This window comes from Eleutherodactylus coqui, chromosome 11 (genome assembly GCF_035609145.1).
Source record: "Eleutherodactylus coqui strain aEleCoq1 chromosome 11, aEleCoq1.hap1, whole genome shotgun sequence".
NCBI lineage: Eukaryota > Metazoa > Chordata > Amphibia > Anura > Eleutherodactylidae > Eleutherodactylus > Eleutherodactylus coqui.
Window position 1 is genome coordinate 78,293,251 of NC_089847.1, and position 15,688 is coordinate 78,308,938.

Genomic DNA, 15,688 nt, shown 5'->3' on the forward strand with positions numbered 1-15,688 from the left:
CTTATTAAAAATGTGTATTGTTTACCATTCAAGTATTCATATACAGTTTTTGGTGTGCCAGATTTACTTTTAAAACGAAAAAAGGGGATTTGGTACCGATTTACTTGTACATACTGCTTCTTTTTGGGTTTTGCGTCATTGTGGTTTAGTGTGGATTATCTGCGCACCCAAATTATTTATTTTTATCTTTTTAGGTGCCTGCTGTTCCATTTACTGTATTTCTGTTAAGACGTGACCATGTCAGTTCTTTTTTTCGCGCATTTTGGTTTTCAAACCTGTGTTGGAAAAGTCTGCATAGTGAAGACAGCAACACTGATTTCTATTCAATGAATGGAACAAGGATTTATAATAGATTTTGATGTGGAATCTGCGCCAAAATTCACCATGTGAATAGACCCTCAGAATCTACAGGGCTCTGTTCCTTGTCTGACAGCCTTTAATAAAGTTGACAAGATCCTGTGTAATTATCTTCTTCACACTCAAGGCATTATTTATCCTGCATCACAATACAGTAATAAAGAAGCAATAAAAACTTCAACTCAGCCTGCAAAACATATGCTCCATCAAAAAAAAGATAATTATGGCTCTGTCAATACGGAAATGCAATTTTTTTTTACTCTATGAAAATTGCTTTTATTGTGCAAAGGTACAAAACATTAATAGAATAGATGTAAATGGGAAGATGGAAGAATGTTTCTGCAGTACTAATGTATCTATGGGAAGGGAGCATTCTGTAAGTCAATGTTGTACTCCCAGTCATTGTTATAAGGCTTGTTAAGTCTAAGGCAAAGCCAGATTATTTTCCAGGAGGAAAAGATATCCATACACAGACAGCTGTTTCAGGATATTTGCCCCTCATCGGTGTGCAGTAGGATTCCTGGCTTGGCTAGGTGAGAAGTCTTTGATGTTGGTCTGAAAGGTTATTGTTTCTCCTTAGGCTGGGCTCACATAGGCCAGAATTGCTGCCTCACATGGGGCAGAATTGCAATCTTAAACCTGAGCCTATGCAGCAAAGTGGACGAGATTTGGAAAAATCTCATCCGCATGCTGCGGACAGTGTATTGCGGATAAACCGTGATGAAACTGACATGCCACGCGGAATTCAAAGCCTTGGCGTGTCAATTTTATTGACGTTTCTGCAACGGGCTCTCTCCTCTGTATGGGAAGAAATGGCCGCAGCGGAATACAGGTGGTGAAGCCACTTCAAAACAGTTTTGAAGCTGCCGTTTTACCACGGAAATCTCATAGAATTTCTGTGCAGTCCAACTGTAGTCATTCTGCAAGTTTTTTCGCAGGATTTATGCCCCGTGTGACCGCAGCCTTAGGGAGAGCATCTAGTGAGGAGACTTATAAGGCCATGCATGCTTTTCTGACAAATTTATGCAAGTGGAGGATGGAACTATGCCTCTACAGCACACCCTATTGGAAAGCAGCATTCCTGCAAGTCAATATCAGATCTTTTAACAAACATTGTAACAATGACTGGGAATATAAGCCAAAACCAGAATCTTCTCTGGAAGGAGAAGATACACCATGCACATACTCCTGTTCTGGCTTTGGCTTATATTTCCCCCAGACAATTAGAATTAAAAACTACATAGTCAATGAACAGACATGGTGACAAACAAAAAAGTGTAATAGTGTTTATACTATAAAAATGACTGTATGGCTGGGTTCACACAGGGCGGATTCCCGTCGGAAATCTCGCGGTTTGAAGGGGCTCGGCCGCATGCTTTTCCGTTGCGGCCGGCGCTCCCATAGAGAAGAGCATGGGCGCGATGTAAATAAACACACAAAAAAAAGTTAATAGACATGCTGCATCTTTCGAAACCGCGGCTGCGGCCGCCGCAGCCGCAGTTTCAACCGGATTTACCGCAGCGGATTAGCCGTCCCGTGTGGACGAGATTTCTGAGAAATCTCATCCACATGGCTGGCTAATCCCGAGATTAGCGGCCGCGGGCGGTTTTGCCACGGGCGGATCTGCTGCGGCAAAACCACGGCAAATCCGCCCTGTGTGAATCTAGCCTATGAGGTGTGTTCAAAAATTATCCAACCTTTATTCATAAAAAAATATTTGCATTCAGATACAACAATCTTACACTAATTTCCTTCACAGCAGTCTCCTTGGGCAGCCACACACTCCTCCCAACGCTTCTGCCACCGTCAGAAGCAGTGCTGATATGCCTCTTTTGAGATAAAGCATAGCTGGTCCATCGCATTCTATATGATGTCTTCTCTGGACTGAAATCTGGTTCCTTTTAGGGGCATTTTCAGCTTGGATAAAATCCAGAAGACATATGGATCCATGTCGGGAGAGTAGAGAGCTTGACGAAGCACAGGTGTGTTGTGTTTGGCCAGGAAACTCTGCATCAAATGTGAAGAATGGGCGGGTGCATTATCATAATGGAGCTGCCAATTGTCCGCTGCCCATAGGTCCGTCCGTTTGCATTTCATAGCATTATGAAGGTGACACAGAACTTCTTGGTATGTCCTGTGCGACCTCCATATGGAGTTGCTTCTGCTCAATCGTTAGCATCTTTGGTACAAACTTCACTGAGATTCTCCTGTAGCCCAACTCCTCAGTCAAAATGGATTGAACGGATCCAGTGCTGATGCTCGCCTCGTCTGCTGGTTCTCTGATTGGGATTCACTAATCCTGCATCACCAGGGTCCTCACTTGGTCAATGACAATCTCTTTTCTGGATGTTGAGGGCCTACCAGAACATGCTTCACTCTCCAACAATGTGCGACCATCTTTGAAGCCATTGTACCACAGCTTTATCTGTGTGGTGCCCATTGCTTCATCCTCGAAGGACTTTTGAATCTTACAGATCGTTTCCACTTGGGAATCGCCAAGCTTTACACAAAATTTAATGCACTGGCGTTGTTCAAGCGCTCACTCACACTTCCTCGCTCATCGGCTGTCTGCTGGAGACTGGCTGCTTCTGCGGGCAGGAAAAAAATCCAAGCATGTGCATTAGGGTTGCCTAAATACGTGCACCAAACCACGAACCACGCCTCCCTAGCTTCATCTGTTTACACGCAAAAAATTAGGGTTGGATACTTCTTGAGCACACCTCTTATAAGGCAACAGTTAATCATAAACAAATTAATATGTTTATTATTATCCCAAAATTATACCAAAAATACTACAGATACTACAACTCTTCCAATGTCTGATCAACACAAACGAAATGTTAGAAATCAGACAAAAAAATTTAAAAATCTCTGGTCTCCGAGGGGTTAAAATTAGTGACAAGTAGGAACAATAAATAACATTTAATAAGGAAACAAAATCGGGCGGAGCAGGCTACAATAATGAAGCATAACAAATGGATTCATTAAGTCCTCTAGGTGGTCACAGTATATTATAGGTAAATCCATTTAGTTTTCCTCTGGGGCAATAACATTTTTTAATTATGTCCATGTAAATTGATGAGAATTCTATCTATACCCCTTACCCCTAGGCCTCTTCTACACAGGAAGCTAAGTGCATAAAAATCACGCGCTTAAAAAACATGCGGCTATTAGAACCAATGGTTTCTTATGGGATCGTTCAGATGAAGGAATCTGAACATTCCCATAGGAAACCATTGGTTCTAATAGCTCCCCATGTGAATGAGTCCTAAAGGATGTACTATTGCATCCATGGTAAATTAAAATAGTTTGGGAACAGGTTTTAAAGGGGCTTTCCAAATACTATTGATGACCTATCCTCCGCTCTGTTATACACAGATATACAGAGCATAAGCTGCTGCTCCGACCCCTGTGTATTGTCTGGGGCTTGTAATTGCGGGCGCAGCTCTGTCCCCCTATGTATCGTGGCACTGACATTGAGCGCCCGCTCAGCTGATTGGCTGGGTCACGAGCAGCAGACCCCAGCTGATCAAATTGATGACCTATCCTGAGGATTGATCACTAATAGTATTTGCGCCTGGAAAACTTTTTTTAATTTAGTCACATCTGCTTCACTCCTAGCTGCCTCTATTCTGAAACGTGATCCCTAACATGTCTCCTCATTTCATGGGACATTAATTCAACATTGATTAAATTGTAAGGGCATGTTGCACAATACACAGCTCCTACTGTTCTGCATGTTATTGAGTGTGTAATACTATATTTTTTATGCTCTGAATTCCAGAAAAACTAAAGCCTCATCCACATTATAGCAAGCACCCCCCCCCCTCCCCATATACAACCCCCCATACACACACGCACACACACGATTTACATCACCATTTCGTTTCCTTGCTGTTAAAAATCCTATTAGCTGTAATCCTGAATAATAGCTCCTAACCAGTTTATCCTGTTAACTAACAGCGCCAGCACATATCTGAGAGACTGGGGAGCATGAGTCCAAGTTTTATCGGAGTCCTGTACCATCTTGACAATATTTTGAAACTATTGGACTTTGCTAGAGAAATTTTTGGCAAGATTAGAGGTACCTTATCCCAATCATCATTCCTAGAGGAGACACCCGGCTACTTCTCCCAGGCTGTGATAAAGAAAGGCACTGTAGTTGTCACCGGGCTGTGGCAACAGTCCATAAATCACATAGATCAACGAGGAGCAGCAGTAACTCTTGCGCATAGTTTTTCAAATAAATGTCTAAGGGAGCTCTTCAAAAGAAGCCTGGATAAGTGTATTCCCCTGCTGCATTCAAAACAAAGGAGGTTCTGGGATCCAAAACTTGGTGGGAACAAAGGGTTTCCAAAGTTAGAAGTCAGAGGCCCTGGAGGGACCCGGAGTTTCAACACCTTCCCAATATTCTCCCACACTTATATTTAAATTTTATGTTCATATCTTCGTCATTTAAACAAGTCATGAATTACGTAATTCCCGACCCTTGTCAAACCCTAATCTGGAGGCAAAAATTGACACAAATAGGTCATACTACGTGTAAAAAAAAACAGCTGTAAAAAATACACCAGTGTCATGGTCTGCAAAACTAGGACCAAATACGAAGTTAAAATACATCCTTATTTAAAGGGTTTTGTCATTAGGACAAAACCTCGCCCCTCTGCTGTATCCCGCATAAAATGAAAAAAAGGGTATGCTCACCTCTCCTGGAGTCTGGGACACAGTTGACAGTCGTCACTGGTATTCAGCGGTGACTTCTGGGTAGTCGGCCAGCAGAAGCACCAATCAGAGGCTGCAGGGTCACCGTCTGCGTTCCTGGCATCAGCGCTCATTTGCTGGGCTCTGTGATGTCAGGAGTTTGGGGACGTGACGCTGCACCCTCGGATTGGCTGCAGCAGTCACGTGCTTCCGCTATCCGACTACCAAGAAAGACGAGTATACCCTCTTTTTTATTTTACACAGGCCCAGCAGGGGGGACGAAGTTTGGTCCTAATGACAAAACCCCTTTAATGCTGTTTTAATGAGGGTGTCTTGGAATTCTTGTAATTTAATCTTTTTACTAGGATCTTGCTTGACGAATCACAATGCAGATACAAATTCCACTTCTGATGTGTCAAATATTGTTAATACTGAAACAAATGTAAGGATTTTATATTTTTATAATCCCTTAATTTGGATTTACGGGCATCAGTGAGGTTTAACTTCATTAACCCTTTCCAGTCCAATTTGTATTCTGGTTTTCCTAGGGGGCTTACTCTTTTTCTGCCGTTATACAACGGCACTATCTGCTGGCTAAAGCCAGTACTGCATGAGGTGACACATTGGATAGGATCCGACAGCAGGGAGGCTGGCAATATACAGGAAGAGAACCCCCAATGGAAGTCTAGCAACATCGGAGCTGTACAGCCTTAAATCATAATGTCTTCACAAGTCAGACAGTGGATTGGAAAGGGTTAAGGTGTCATGCGAGTGACTTTCTGACAATAGAAAACTGCTTTCTCTTGATCTTCTAAAGCTGTATTAACAAACCCCTATTTTAGGCTTTTTGTGTAAACCAGACTATTTTGGGAAAAGGAGCTGAGCAGTAGTTAATATCAAAAAATTCTTTTAAAGCTCTTTTCATGTATTGTAAACCTAGGGGGTACGAGATTTTAGTATAAATGTGTTTAATCACCAGATTTCGGGTACCTTTACACGGGGTGTTAATTGTTGGAAACAGTGATTTGGGGTGATAATCGTCCCATGTACACTTGGCTACTGACAGGGCACTGAGAGAGAGATCACTCACCTGTCGGAGTTGTTTGGTTTTTCAGGTAACTTTACATTAGAAGAAGCACCCGACAGCCATCCCACCGACTATCGCTGGGTGCGCTCACAGAGGAGTGATAGTCATTCTGTGAATGACATGGGAGCGGCTGCGGATCTCTTCTGGCTGCCTGCCTCCATTCACTGCAAACAGACCTTCATTCATAGATGAACGACTACCTGTTTACACGAGCCAATAGTTGCTTGGTTTTTAGTGAGCATAAAGCGAAGCTGCTTCAACAAGTAAGCGATTTCTCACTCAATGCCCTTACAGTTGCTGCGTATACACGGAAGGAGATGTCTCCAGCCTACCTTCAAGGCTGGAGACTATGCTGGGGCTCTTATTTTTTATTTTGGTTCTTTGACCACACAAACTCTGTTCATGCAGCAAGTAATCGGCTGGGATTATTATATCCAGTCTAATGCATTAAAATAGGCTGGTGATGCTGCTCACTGTAGAAGCAAAAATCTCAAGTCAGTGGTTATTGCTACTCCTTAAGTTCTTCTGACCTGACAATTGAAAAAGCTCCCAATGGAGTGTCTGAACTTGGACTGGCAATAAGAACCTGAACCTAGCAGAGGGAAACTGTCCTCTATCTTTATGGACATTTATTAAGAACTTTGAAACTTCATTTGGGCTCTAGTTTGAAAAAACTTAAAGGGGTTGTCCCGCGCCGAAACGGGTTTTTTTTTTTTTTCAACCCCCCCGCCGTTCGGCGCGAGACAACCCCGATGCAGGGGTTAAAAAAAAACACCGGAGAGCGCTTACCTTAATCCCCGCGCTCCGGTGACTTCTTACTTACCCGGTGAAGATGGCCGCGGGGATCTTCTTCCTCGGTGGACCGCAGGGCTTCTGTGCGGTCCATTGCCGATTCCAGCCTCCTGATTGGCTGGAATCGGCACGTGACGGGGCGGAGCTACACGGAGCCCCATTGAGAAAAGCAGAAGACCCGGACTGCGCAAGCGCGTCTAATTTGGCCATTAGACGGCGAAAATTAGACGGCAACCATGGAGACGAGGACGCCAGCAACGGAGCAGGTAAGTGAAAAACTTTTTATAACTTCTGTATGGCTCATAATTAATGCACAATGTACATTACAAAGTGCATTAATATGGCCATACAAAAGTGTATAGACCCACTTGCTGCCGCGGGACAACCCCTTTAATTAGCCTTTGGGGTCTAAAGTGATCTATCTATAGGGGCGACTTTGTATGGATCAAGCGGTTCAACAGCATAAAGTTTCCTGATGAGTCAGTATCACGACTGAAATGCGTCGAACCTGCTGAACCATAATTTGTGAGAATTATCCTAAACTAGATTTCTTTAGGACCCTATAGAACCATCTGAATCATAATTTCTAGAATCACTCTTAAACCAACTTTTGTAGAATCCTAATGGTGTTACAAGAATGGGATCATAACAATACTGTTTTATTGACTTATACTACAAATTAAATATCATCATTGGGATATGGTCAGTTCAGTATTGTGATGTCCATTCTGAGACAGTGTGGGGAATCGGAGACTTTCATTAACAAATGTAGTGGCCCAGAACACCATCCTGGTCCCCTTCATAAATGTCATACATGTTTTTCCTATGTAAATACACTGTGCAAAGCTTGTCCTGTTATATCCAGTGTGTGTTGCACAGCTGCGGTGCTTGAAAGGTTAACAGTAATAAAATCATTGCCTGCATGTAAATGTATCAGTCTATCATGTCATGTGGTGTGAGTGAAGGTATAAATAGGAGTGCATGAGAGCGGGAAAAGAGTTTGAGTCCATCTTCTGGGATAGAGTGCTAACCCAGAGCCACATGGAAGCACCTTCAGCTTCTATGTAGGTGAAGATGGAGGAAGAGGAGAGATATCCAGTAGTGATTGGAGTCTGGATGTAAATGGAGTGACTCCCAAGAACCTAGAGAGAGCAATTCCCAAGAACCCTGTATGTAGAAAATCCACCGTACAGGTACCAATTCAGACTACAGGTTTTTCCAGTGCAGCCACCCAAAGTCAGGATCCCCGCACAGAGGTACGCTACTGAGACACACCCCGCACCTGCCGTGTGGGGTGTTATTGCTAAAGCTTTTATGTAAATAATTGTGTGCCAGACAGTTTGCGGAGTGACCCCTACTCCCCTTCCTCCTCTGGAGAGCTCCCAGTCCAAGAGTGGTACCGTACAGATAACGTGGACTGTAGGACTGGTTTAATCCTGTGTATTCTCCCTACCTCTGAGCTCTAGCTTGCTTGCACTTAAAGGGGTTGTCCCGAGGCAGCAAGTGGGTCTATACACTTCTGCATGGCCATAATAATGCACTTTGTAATGTACATTGTGCATTAATTATGAGCCATACAGAAGTTATAAAAAGTTTTATACTTACCTGCTCCGTTGCTGGCGTCCTCGTCTCCATGGTGCCGACTAATTTTCGCCCTCCGATGGCCAAATTAGCCGCGCTTGCGCAGTCCGGGTCTTCTCCTCTTCTCTATGGGGCTCCGTGTAGCTCCGTGTAGCTCCGCCCCGTCACGTGCCGATTCCAGCCAATCAGGAGGCTGGAATCGGCAATGGACCGCACAGAAGCCCTGCGGTCCATGAAGACAGAGGATCCCGGCGGACATCTTCAGCAGGTGAGTATGAAGACGCCGGACCGCCGGGATTCAGGTAAGCGCTGTGCGGGTGGTTTTTTTAACCCCTGCATCGGGGTTGTCTCGCGCCGAACGGGGGGGGGGGGGGGGGTTTAAAAAAAAAAAAAACCCGTTTCGGCGCGGGTCATCTCCTTTAAGAAAATTTGTACCTGCATTACCTTGAATATTTGTTTGCAAAAGTTATTTTTCAAGTAAAGTTATACCGGGCACTAACCGTTCCTGGTGACCCGAGGTACTATACACAAGTCTCTGTGTTATTTCTCTGCCGCGTAGCATACCGGTGTGTGGGAACGGTGGCGTCATGAGTGATAACTACTACTACCCCCATCAACCCGTTTATTGGCATTCCCTATCCTAGGGGTGTCGAATGTGGCCTGCAATCCTGCTCTGGCCTTGGCCACGTGCTATCCCTCTGGGACCACAGGCTGGTAAGTGCCGCCGTGACAAGCCAACACTTAAACCCCCCAGCTCTTCATGTTAGTCAAGTGTCCAGGGTACCCCCTCTGGGGTGTTGCACAAAGATTTACATCTGTCTCTGTTCCCTGCCACTATACAGTTGGGGACATTAACCAACTAAGACCTACACTTGCCTCGTATCCCTGCTATATTATTTATGAGGATTTGAACACAAGTGCTTTGTAATTGCCCCCTTCGTTTGCTGTTTGAGGACATTATACTGGGTCCTGTAGCCTTTGAAGTTCCTCTCTACACTTCATGTAACTACAATCTTAGCCAAAGGAGACCAGAACCTGGGGTCCCTTTGGTTTTGTCACATAAAAATAAAGATCATACACCTCTTATTTGACCTATACTTGGAAGCCTTCTGATTTTAAGTATTATAATTAATAAAAGTTATATTTTAAGGGATCAATTCCTGCTATTTTTAAAGCAATCTTCACCCCGAAAAAAATAAGAAAATAACCTTTATGGAGCAAAACGACAACTCCTTCTAGGGGCGGGATTGTTTTTTACAGATTGTATATCATTCACTATTAAAAGCAATGGGAAATGTGCAAATACAAACTATAGTGACATCTTGTGGTCAATTTCAAAACTGCAATTATGATGATTTTACATGTATTTTTCTTTACTTCTGATAGTTGCAATAAAAGTTAAAAAAAGTATTTCAAATATTGAGAAAGCATACTTAGTTATAATTATAATTCACTTATGGTTCAAATACTGCAAAGGAATCTTGAAAACCTTATAACATTGGAAGAGGCTAGAAATAAAACTCTACAAGTAAAACTACATAAAATCCACTGGCTAAAGCTAGCCTGATTATGGTCTTCTAATAATATATTAACAATTCAAATTATACAAATTTGAATATAAATAATGTAATTTATTAACCCCTTCTTTCATGACCAATACTTAACATAGAGCACTATATAAATAATGTGAAGGGCCGTTTAAATACTTCAATCAACAGTGACTATGCCATTTGAGCGTTTAGACTGAAGCAGATGGCTCCATCTGTCATCCTATTAAGGCCTTGCAACAGGAACGCCTTGTCATTGCAGTGAAAGGCCTAGCAAAGGTTCCATGGCTGCTGGTGTATTAGCTTACTAAGCCCTGTCTAGTAAAACACTGACATGCAATTATACATTGCAAAACAGGAATATTACAGTGTATCATATGAGTGATCAGAATATCTCACAGAACAGTCTCATAGTGGGACAACAACAAAAAAAAAACAAACATTTATTAAAATGAAAGTAGCAAAGGTGAAAGTAAAAAGAAAAAATAAAATCCATTTTCCCAGGAAAAAATTGATAAAACTAAAGGAAATAAAGACATATTTAGTATCACCACATTTTTATAACATATATGATATAAGTAAAAATGTTTTTTCCATATCGCTCCATCATGACAGGACACATGGTGGCTGCCCTTTGACCTCTATAAGGACAGGAAGACAGTGTGTTTAAAAACACCTCTCCCACCCACCTCCATTGTTCTTTCTGTTCCTTTTGTGTGGGCAAGTTGGACTGGGCTAGATCGGAGGCTGCAGCTCTCGTTCCTCCCCAGACTACGCAGACTAAATCCTCTTTGGGTCCCTTAGCTTTCTCCCATGCTCAGGTGACATCGAGTGGTGAAGCGTTCAGAAGTACGCCGATTCCGTTGCAGGATCTTTACTCCTGCTATAGTGCTAAATTCAAAACCCCTACTATTAGTGAAGAGGTGGTGGACTCCTCTTAGCCTGTAACTGTTTACCAGTAAAAGCTTAACTCACTTCAGTAGTGCCATGGATGGCCGTGAAGGAAATGCAGAAACCCAGCAAACCATGAGTGGTCCTCCTGGGCAGACATTTATAATGCATTATTATATACAGGGGCGTGCCGAAAGGCTCAGGGGCCCAGGTGCAAAAGTTCAGCTCGAGCCCACCCACTCCCGGGCCTCCACTCTATATCCTTTCCCCCTATTCATACCTAAATTGTGCTGCATAGAGCTGCAACATGAATTTCCATTCATGAACTAGCCCCTTGGTGTACTCTTTCTACACGATTCATTTCCTACACTACATGAAAATTAGTTTGCAGCCCCTTAGGCCACTCTCACACGCATAACACTTTTTACCATTATTAGCCTGGCGTCCCGAGCGCCGTGCTAAAAGCAGTACAATGCTCCCATTGATTTTAATAGGGTTACTCAGACCTGCGTTTGAACGCGATGTTGCTAATGTCGCAATTTTCGAGAGCTGTTTGCTCTATTTCTGCAGTCAAACGTTCAAAAACGCTGCTCAAAATTCCAGTAAAAATGCCACATTTTCAAGTTGCATTTTTTGAACAAATGTGTGAGTGGCCTTAGGGTGTATTCCTGTTTTTTGTTGTACTTTTGAACCACAATAAAGAAAAACACATTTTAAAAAAACTGCATGCAGTGTTCAAAGACCACATACGTTTTTAAGAAACTCCATACACTATTAAAAAGCACATGTTTTTGATGCGGTTTGTAATTGTGTGTAAAGTGTGTAATACATACAGGGAGATGCATAACTTATACCAGCCGTAAATAGATATGAGATAGATAGATAGATAGATAGATAGATAGATAGGAGAGAGGTGAGAGGTGAGAGAGATATGAGAGAGAGAGATTAGATAGATAGATAGATAGATATGAGAGAGAATTATGAGAGAGATAGATAGATATGAGAGATGGATAGATATAAGAGATATTTATATATATTTTTTTATTTATATATATATATATATCAGAAAGAGGGAAATAGATAGATATCAGAGAAAGATAGATATAAGGGTGAAAGATTATAGATAGAGATATGATGGTGAGTTAGAGATAGATAGATAGATATAGATAGATAGATATACGGGAGACAGTGATAGATATGAGAGATCGATAGATATACTGTAGATATGGGAGAGTCACAGATACATAGAGAAATAGGTAGATGAGGGAGAAAGATATGAGAGAGATAATTATGAGAGAGACAGATAGATATGAGAGATAGATAGCTAGAAATAGATATGAAAGATAGATATATATGAGAGAGTGAGAAAAATAGCTATGAGATAGATAGATATGAGAGAGAGAAATAGGTATGGGATAAATATGAGAGAGAGATAATTATGAGATAGATAGAAAGAGAGAGATAGATAGGTATCAGAGAAAGATAAATAGATATGAGAGTAAAAGATAGATATGAGAAATATATATGATGGATAGATAGATAGATATCAGAAAGAGAGAGATAGATAGGTATCAGAGAAAGATAGTTAGATATGAGAGTAAAAGATAGATAGATATGAGAAATAGATAGAAATAGATATGATAGGTAGGTATGAGAATGAGTGAAAGAGAGAAATAGATAGATATGAGAGAGATAGGTAGATAGATAGATATGAGAGATAGATATGAGAGATAGATATGAGAGATAGATGGATAAAAATAGATATGATAGATATGAGAATAAATGAGATAGATGGATAGATAGGAAAGATAGATATGAGAGAGAAAGATAGATAGATCATTATGAGAGATAGATTGATAGATAGATATGGGATGGATAGATAGATAGATAGATAGACAAGTAGATAGATACATACATACCCCAGGGCTCAGACTACATCTCTGTGTGAGGAGAGCAGCTGTATACAGTGTTAGCAGGAAGGGAGCAGCAGGGAGATGACATCATCATCCCTGCTCCACTCCATGCCATGCCTTGCCGTGCCGTGAGTCTGTGTCTATTGGATGTGGAACTAGCAGAGAAAGAGGGTCCTCTTGTAGTGGCCCGGAACAACGGGGCCCCTCCATAATACATGAATGGAGTTGTCTTGTGTCTAAGTGTTGTCAGTGACTTTCAGGTTGCATGAATATGATGTGTATTGCACTTCTGCAGCACAGAATAAGTTAACTGTCTAGGTTATGTCTGGAAATCTATCTTTTGTATGTAATGTGACCTTGTTTTATATACGTGAATGCGTATGCAAGTGTATGCAAGGAAGTTGGGAGTTGGTTGTTGGTGGTTGTTCTGTTCTGGACTTGGCAGCAGTTGGAGTGAGTGGAGCTGCCAGAGACCCACACGGACACCTTCAGTCCGTGGGGGCTGTGATGGGAGAGAGAGAAAGATAATCTCAGCTTTCCCTGGGTCAGATATACCCAGGAGATATCGGTGGTTTGCTCCCACTAAGATTCTGGAGGAAAGGAAGAAAGTGGCCCACAATTGCAGAGTGGAGTGTGTGTTGGACGTGGGTGCTGGCCAGTAGAAAACTGGAGAGGAGAAGAGGAGTTGTGCCGGGCCCAGAGCCATACAGATAACTGAGACTGTAGACTAATTGGTGTACCGTGATTTCCTCCCTGTCTCACCACTTTCTGAAGTTTGTACCAAATACTCTGCTGGCGTGGATTATTTCTTGTAGGACCATAAATAAGTTTATTCAAAAAAAGTGGCAATGCCGACCGTTCCCAGCTTTGCTAATTCAAACTACTCTATGAGTGTGGACCAGTTCTTTCAGCATCCGGATTAACCATAGAAGAAGGAACGGTGGTGTCACCTGGGACAACCTAAGCCCAGGTTAAACACACCATGGGTTCCTTGTTTGTAGGCCATCCCGCAATTAGTTGAAGGGTCCCGAGCTACTCTCAGGGTAGGAGATGGTAGAGCCCCGTGACAAGGCCCAAACTCTACCCCACTGTCTCCTAGGCAGAGGGCCTGCTCCTCGGATGCTGCACTCTGATAATAGATGAAGACAAAAAATACTATTTTGCCACAACTGATATAGAGAAACTTCTCAAAGCAGTGAGAAATACGATGAGGGTGGAGGAGGTACAACAAGCCAGGTCCATACAGGACAAAATGTTTGGTGGCCTAAGATCCCGACGTAGTGTGGTATTTCTGATACATGAAATAATAAAACAATTACGGTAATTATTGAGTGAATCAAGACAGAGAAAAGGTTAAAATGGAGGATAACGAATCAATACTCATCAAACAACGATTAACCTGTCAAACAAAGTTTGTCATTTATATGTTAGAGTGTCCGTGCGGCATCCGATAGGTGGGGAGGATGATCAACGCCCTTAGAATTAGCATTTCACAGCATAGAAATAATATTAAAAGAGGATTTCCCAAACATAGTGTTTCACGTCATTTTTGTAACCATCATAATTATGATTATGTTGGTTTAAAAGTTACCCTTATTGAACATATTTACACCCAATCAATACAAGAACTACGTGTCAGAGAGATGTATTATGTGTAAGAGAACTAAGTGTAAGAGAAATCCGAAAATACATGTAGTTAATTCACAGGTATTTAGTTCTTTGAAACGGGGTAGTTACGATCGTCATTAAATGGAATGTTGAGAGAAGAAGAGTCTATCTAGTTATGAATATTTATAATATATATCATCATCAATTACCTATTAATTACACATTGGTTATGGATTATTTTCCTCAAGTATGGGTATATATATATATATATATATATATATATATATATACACAAAGATATGTGTTATGATTTCATGAAGTATAATGTTTAAATACTAGAGATGAGCGAGCGTACTCGGAAAAGCACTACTCACTCAAGTAATTTGCTTTATCCGAGTATCGCTGTGCTCGTCCCTGAAGATTCGGGTGCCGGCACGGAGCGTGGAGCTGCAGGGGAGAGCGGGGAGGAACGGAGGTAAGATCTTTCTCTCCCTCTCTCCCGCCCGCTCTTCCCTGCTCCCCGCTGCGACTCACCTGTCAGCCGCAGCGGCACCCGAATCTTCAGACCCGAGCACAGCGATACTCGGATAAAGCACATTACTCGAGCGAGTAGTGCTTTTCCAAGTACGCTTGCTCATCTCTATTAAATACGTTTTTATATTATAAACTATTATCGACATTTTAGATTATTAACCTATAAGAGGTATTTATGATGGCGCAAAAAAGATTCCGACAATGGATATTGTTAATTGATGGGATTAGTGCTAAAGGGCAATGGGGTTATGTTTACAATGAAATGGAAAGTCGGAAAAAGTGAAGTGTATTTAGTTATAAATCTTATTATGCTTGTTGAATTAATTATCTATTTATTAATCATTTATTACGGTTATGGATTATAATTATATAGTTTTATTTTTATTAGAGATGAGCGAGCATACTCGCTAAGGACAATTACTCGATCGAGCATTGTCATTAGCGAGTATCACCCGCGCGGAAGAAAAGGTTCGGCTGCCGGCGCGGGTGACAGGTGAGTTGCGGACGTGAGCAGGGGGAAGAAGCCGAATCTTTGCTCCCGAGTGGGCAGGTACTCGCTAAGGGTATGCTCGCTCATCTCTAATTTTTATACCTTAATTTAAAAATATTTATATGTGATTATTTTTTATGAAATTTACTGTTGAGATAATTGTTTTACACTTTATTAGTAATTACGG